The following is a 6477-nucleotide window of genomic DNA, read 5'->3' as shown; positions in this document are numbered from 1 at the left end:
GCGACTGCAGGGAGAGGGGAAGAGGGAGGGAGGGAGGCTGCTGGGCGAGGATTGTGGATGTGTGCGGCTGTGAGGGCCGGCCTGTAGCCAGCTGCTTCCTGAGTGTGAGCGCCAGAGGGGGAGGGGGTGGGACGGGGGCGGGCTTGCTGGTCACCAGGCTGGCCAATTCGAAGGCCGAGCTTGTGTCTCCCTTTAGACGCGTTTCTGTCTCTCCTCTCCTCTCCTCCCCTCTCTTCTGTTCTCTTCTCTTCTCTCTCTCCTTTCTCTTCTCTTTCTCCTTCCTCAGTCTCTCTTCTTCCCTTGCGCCAGAGAGTCCAAGAACTTCAGAACAGCATGAAGACACTTCGCCTTCTTCCTGGCCTTATTTGTTGCACTTTTTTAACATAAAAAAAGTGATTTGATATCAAATCATAACGAACAAGAGAAATATATAGTCGGTAATAAAATAGAGTAGAAGCTAAAAAGTGAAAAATAGCAAAATAAATGTGATTGGGTGCACATGACAATTTCAGAATTGAATGGGTGAGGCAGAAAAGAAGTCTGTGGTATCTTTTCAAAGTATAAGACAAGGAAGAGAGGAATATGATGGAAATGTAGCAAGAGGATCAAACAGAACACAGGCTTGCATCTGTATAGTGGTGCATCTGTGCAGTGGTAGCTTTCTCCTTAGATTTTCTACGTCTTCAGCTTCATAGCATGCCTAAACTGTGACCCCCATCTCCAGCCTTTTTATTAGACTTAATCCACAGGTTGTCCTCAGAAGGCCTGCTTTTAATGGATCCCCACATGTATTGTCACAGACACAAAGCTTTCTATCTTAGGAATCAGCATATGTATTGCACACAGTATTGTCTTCCATCTAGGCCTTTCTGTAGTGAGAGTATTATTCAAACTTGTGAATTAAATGAATGAAGAGGCCACAGACACTTTTAGAATGCCACCAGTCCTTAGAGTCTGTTCTTCTCTGATTTCAATATAGGTTAGCATTCAAGTAGTAGATGCTATGATCAAGATAGCAGCCCTCAAGGACACAAATTAGTTAGTTACCCAAGAAAGCCAAACCAAAAAGATTGTTAGCAATTTTCATATACCTTATTGCAGCAGGAATATTACTAGACTTGGTTTTAATCTACAATAGTAACATCCTCCAAAGAAGTCCAGTTTTTGTAATACTTTTTCATATGTCTTATTATGATTCTCTTTTCCCTTCCCTTAGGACACAAACTCATCAGAATATTAATCATTAGAATATCTGTCAGCAGAAGTAGAAGGAAGAAAATAAACTAATAAGTATTTGTGATATGTCATTCTGTCAACTTTCCAATTTCTCCCTCTGTTCTTCATCTTTTAAATACAAATACCCAAACCCAAGATGGCAATTGATGGGTTCAACCACACATAAGAAAATACTCATAAAATGAAGCATGCAGCAACATCACAAAAACAAAGAAACCAAGTGGTGGAAATTGCCATGACTATTCCATTGTGTCTAGTTATTGCAACATGCCTGACATTCACATAAAAACTCCTCCTCATTAACTCCAGCCTTTAGGAGCAGAGCAAGATGGGAACATTGACCCTTTGATGCATCATGGGAAATTCTATTCATCAGATTCTTGTGCTGTTCAACTGATCCCCAGGAACAAGACAAGCCTGGATGGATGCTAAAAAACAAAATAATCCTTTCCAACATCCTCTAAATATAATTTCAAATACAATGATTTTTGATGCAAGAAATGGTATCTCAGGGATTTCAAGAAGCTTCCCAAACTTCCCACTTGGGATAGCATAGTTGGAAGAGACAAAATATAGTGCAACACCCTACTTTAATCAGTGACTCCTGGATTAAAACACTGGGAAAATTATGAGTCATCAACCTGGAGATCCCCAAAATTCTCTTAATTTACATAAGCCTAGGGGTAGTAATGGCATTTTATTTAAGCGAGGCTTTCATGAACGTTTAACATTCTGAAAACATTTACCAGTAAATAAGTACAGTGTTCTGGTTGGTTGGATTCCACCCCCACCCCTTTTTTTTTGGGGGGGGGTTGTTTTGTTTTGATTTTTTGTTTGTTTGTTTGTTTGTTTTGCCAAGAACTTAGGTCTACAAATTTATTATATTCCATGAGATTTAATAAAAATGTAGTGCTACCAATACAACACAAGAGTGACTCAGAATGAGATCTGTACTTCTTCTGGACTGAATTGGTCAGCAGGGGGTGGGGGGGGTAATAGAGACAGTGGGAAAGGAAGTCATATCATTCATAAATTATACTCTCCCCTCCCTGTGAGCTCTCCATCATGCTTAGGAATCGTGTCCTTGCAGTCTTTCTGCCAGATAGGTGGGAACTGCAGCCCAGTCAGTATCTTCCCTCTCTAGAGACCCAAGTTGTGCGTGTCTCAACCACTGACTCAGGGCAGCTGACTCAGCAGACAGAGCCCTGCTGCCAGCTCAAGTCCAGTTCTCATTCATTTGAGAAATATTCAGTGAGTACCTACTCTGTCCAAGTAATCAACACTTGTAAGCATTGTACATGAGAATGTTACATGAAACCTTTTGCCCAGTGTCTGGGTTATAGCAAACCCTCAAGGAATGGGAGCTCTTTGTATATATACTCTTATCTTTCCTCCAAGTAACTGTATGGCCATTAGTAAGGCTTCATCTAGAAGCAAGTATGTTGAAGCTCAGTAAACAGTTAAGAAGAATCAGAGGGCTGGGGTTGTAGATCAGTAGTAGAGCGCTTGCCTAGCACGTGTGAGGCACTGGGTTTGATCCTCAGCACCACATACAAATAAATAAATATATTATGTCTGTCTACAACTAAAAAATATATATTTTTTTTAAAAATCAGAGACAGAGTCAAGTTTGCCAGTCTAGAAGCCTCAAGGTCTTTCAACATTGCTATCCTACAAAATAATGGTATATCTGCACTGAATATTTGCAAAGAATATTGAGGGTGTATAAAGTACAATATTTATATTTAATATTTATCTTTTAATCAACGTCGGATGAGCATAAGCATGCAGAGTGTGTGGGAGCAGCAGGAATAATTCCTACAATATAGTATGTAATGACCTGGACCTCAAAGAACAGGTAAAAAAAAGCAATAAGCAAAGCAGACTAGTCCAGATAATGGGATCAGCATCATAAAAGGCTCAGGTGTCACAGATCCTGTGTAGTTGCTCATACAAAGTTAGAGTCAAAATTGGAACATTCGCTATCTGATAGCTGAAGCAATGGATTGCTCCTGGAAGGAACATTCTGACAGCCACACTTCAGGCAAATTATTGGGTCAATCTGAGTGATCTCACAGCAACCATTTACAAACTTGCTAAGAACTATGGTCAGATTCCTACTCATTCAGAGTGTTTACAGTGAGGAACAAATTTCAATCCCAAAATGCACATAAGTCAAGTTAATAGCACCAGTGATAGCATGCCTAGTTATTAACACACATACACACACACACACACACATATACACACACACACTCACACACACTCACACACCAGCTGGCAAGATTCCAGTTAGGGAGACGTGCAGTGGAAAAATCAGTGTTTGCCAAATTAAAGAGGGGAACTAAATGTGTAAGACGGAAATTTTCCATTTTACTTCCTGAGGGAGTAGTACAAATAGTGGAATGAGGCAAATTTCACATTATGTTATCAGTGTTTGACACCTTAATGAAACTTAAGTTGATGTTTCTACTAATTTGCCACAAGTATAGTTGGCCCAGACTCTCTTGTTTACCCATCAGTGAGTGATCAACTGAATTTTTAAAAATTTTTATTAATACTCACCACATCTATAGTATCATTACTTTTTTCCTTTTCTAAGGTCAAAATTAAATCAAAGTCTAAAATGTATCACTTCAAATGCAACTGACCAAAATGTGAAATACTTCACTCCCTTCAATATTTCTCTATCTCTTCTGATTGGTAAAGTTTTTTTTTTCTTTCCATTTTATATAAACCTAACTGAAACGCTTCTAAAATCCAACCAAGTGGTCATTGGGATATTACTATCTTAGTAATATGTCAAAGAGCTTACCACATGAAATAGGGATCCACAGATGTATATGGTATTTCACAGGAAGCTAGTTATGCTTTCACTACTTAACATCTATACTGGCCACTTATACATGGTGTTGTAAAATCAATTACTTGGTTGGTTATCTTATCCATAACTGCCTTCTATAAGTGTCCTCTAATAGCTATAACTTACTTTTCTTCATAAGCCTTTCATGGCCTAGCAGTAAGTAGCACTGGGCACTAGTAAATAATTAATGTTATCTGAATGAATGGATTCATTAATGAGGAAGTGAACGAATAGTTTTTCCACTTTCAGAGATAGTGAATAGCACTAACAACAAGTCTTTGTGTGCATAGGTAATCATTCCAATACTCCAAGATTCTAAACATCTGTCCTCTCTCTCTGTGCTCCCAGGCTCTTCGTGGTTTTGTCTTTGTTTTTCTTGATAAAGAAAATTCAAAGTCTCTATGTGATGGTTAGGGTTAGGAGAAAACTGCTCCCTCCCCTTCCCCAGTCGAACACCCTCCCTGTCTGACACCCATTAGCTCCTTCACATGAACCGGGTCATTTCCACGGTTATCTTGAATTCTACCCCCAAAAGAAGAATACATATTAAATCATGGGAGAAGGAAAATTGAAAATGAGGGCACAGAAAGGAAACAATGAGAGGAAACGAAGAAGGCAGGACAGACTGGGACACCATCAGCATAGTGGAGAAGAACAAATTAGTATTGGATAGAATTAAGCTTGGGGGAAAATGATTCAGGGACTTTTCAGATTCCTTCCTGACTTATCTGTAAGAGGATTTGAATAAACTTGGAAATTTTCAACAAGTCAAAAATTCCCATAATGCTAAAGGTCTTGGGAGTTTTTCGTGTGTATACACGCTTCTGTTCTTTTTTAAGGATGTGGCACAGGGAAGGGTATAATTTTGTTGTCCATTGTTCAAATGACCAGTTACCCCAAGGCAGATCTGCCCTTGGCAAGAGTGTTGACCTCCTTTGTGCTCTGGGCACTGCTCCAAGTTCATTATCCTCATTACCTTACTTAATTCTCACAATGGTCCAATGAGGTAGCATCTAACACAGCTTCCATTTTACAGATGAGAAAACAGAGGCAGAGAGGTGAAATGTCTTCCCAATGTCACCCAGCACCTGTGGCAGTGGCCCCACTTCAAACAGAAAAAGGTCACCATATTATCCATCACTCTATTACTCTTTCAGGGCAGGAAAGCATGCTTCCACCAGACCTATTTGTTCATACATTCAGGGTGGCATGTTGGAAAGAGGGTGGGTTCTAGACTCAGAAAACCTGAAAATCTCAACTCTACCACTGACCCAGAAACTGGCAATTGTTTCCTGAATCACTGGGGACCTCAAGTCTACTAGGAGAGATACTGAAAAGATTGAATGGGATTTGTGTCACTGGCTAACACACATGTGCAACCAGGGGTTTTCTGACAGAAGAATTTGTTCTTCTCCACTATGCTGATGGTGTCCCAGGCATAGCCCAAGAGATTCAGGAAAAACCGACCCCAATCCCAGCCGCAGTTCCAAGAATGTACTCCATAATTTTAAGAGAAACCCCGCTTTCCTCCTCAAAGTGAATAGCTCATAAATCTGGGTTGAAACCAGTCCATGCAGGGCATTCTCCTAGACACAACAATTGGCTGAAGAAAAGACATGTGACCAAATATGGACTAATGAGAGGTGGGGACAAAAGTTTTTTGATAGATTCTGGTGAGCTGGCCTTTCCTCCTCTGTGTGTTGTACAGAGACAAAAGTGAAGCTGCCTTTCTCTGTCTGCAGAAAAGGCTGACAATGGAAGGCAAGATGAAGAAGTTTGCAGAAAACAGAAAACAGGGCCCTAATGAAACCCACCTGATCTCCATCTGACCTCTTGACTTACTTGTGAAAATCAGTAAATTTCTGTTTGTCTTTTAAATAAACAGCTGACAACAACTTATAGAAGAACCTAAGGTATTCAAGGCACCCCAAAGGTGTAAAGATAAGCAAGACAAACTTCAAGGATCCAATACCTAATAAATAGTTACAGAGTTTTGTGACATTATTTTAGCCTGGTTGTTATTATTTTAATCAAGTTATAGCTCTTGCTCCCTTCAGGACCCTTCTACCATTTGGACAATATAATATTAAGCAAGAGACATTCCACTTCCCCAGTAATTACACAATGCCCCTTTTCAGACCAGCTGGTCAACCTTTGGGGGTGAGATAGAATGGCTTATCCATTTGGTTGTCAGACAACTGCCTTGAAAAGCCAGGACATTTCTGCATATTCCCAGTTACTGTTTAACAAATGTTGCCCCAGAATGCAGAACCTAATAGGAAATATGTGCATTCCCAAATTCCTATCTATTCCTGTTGTTTCATTCCCAGATAAAACAGAGCCTCTCAGTTTTTCCTGGAATGAACTTAAGAAATAGA

Source organism: Marmota marmota, unplaced genomic scaffold, assembly GCF_001458135.2.
Source record: "Marmota marmota marmota unplaced genomic scaffold, marMar, whole genome shotgun sequence".
In the NCBI taxonomy this organism is placed as follows: domain Eukaryota; kingdom Metazoa; phylum Chordata; class Mammalia; order Rodentia; family Sciuridae; genus Marmota; species Marmota marmota.
The sequence above is the reverse complement of the archived record's forward strand: the minus strand, read 5'-3'. Positions refer to the sequence as shown.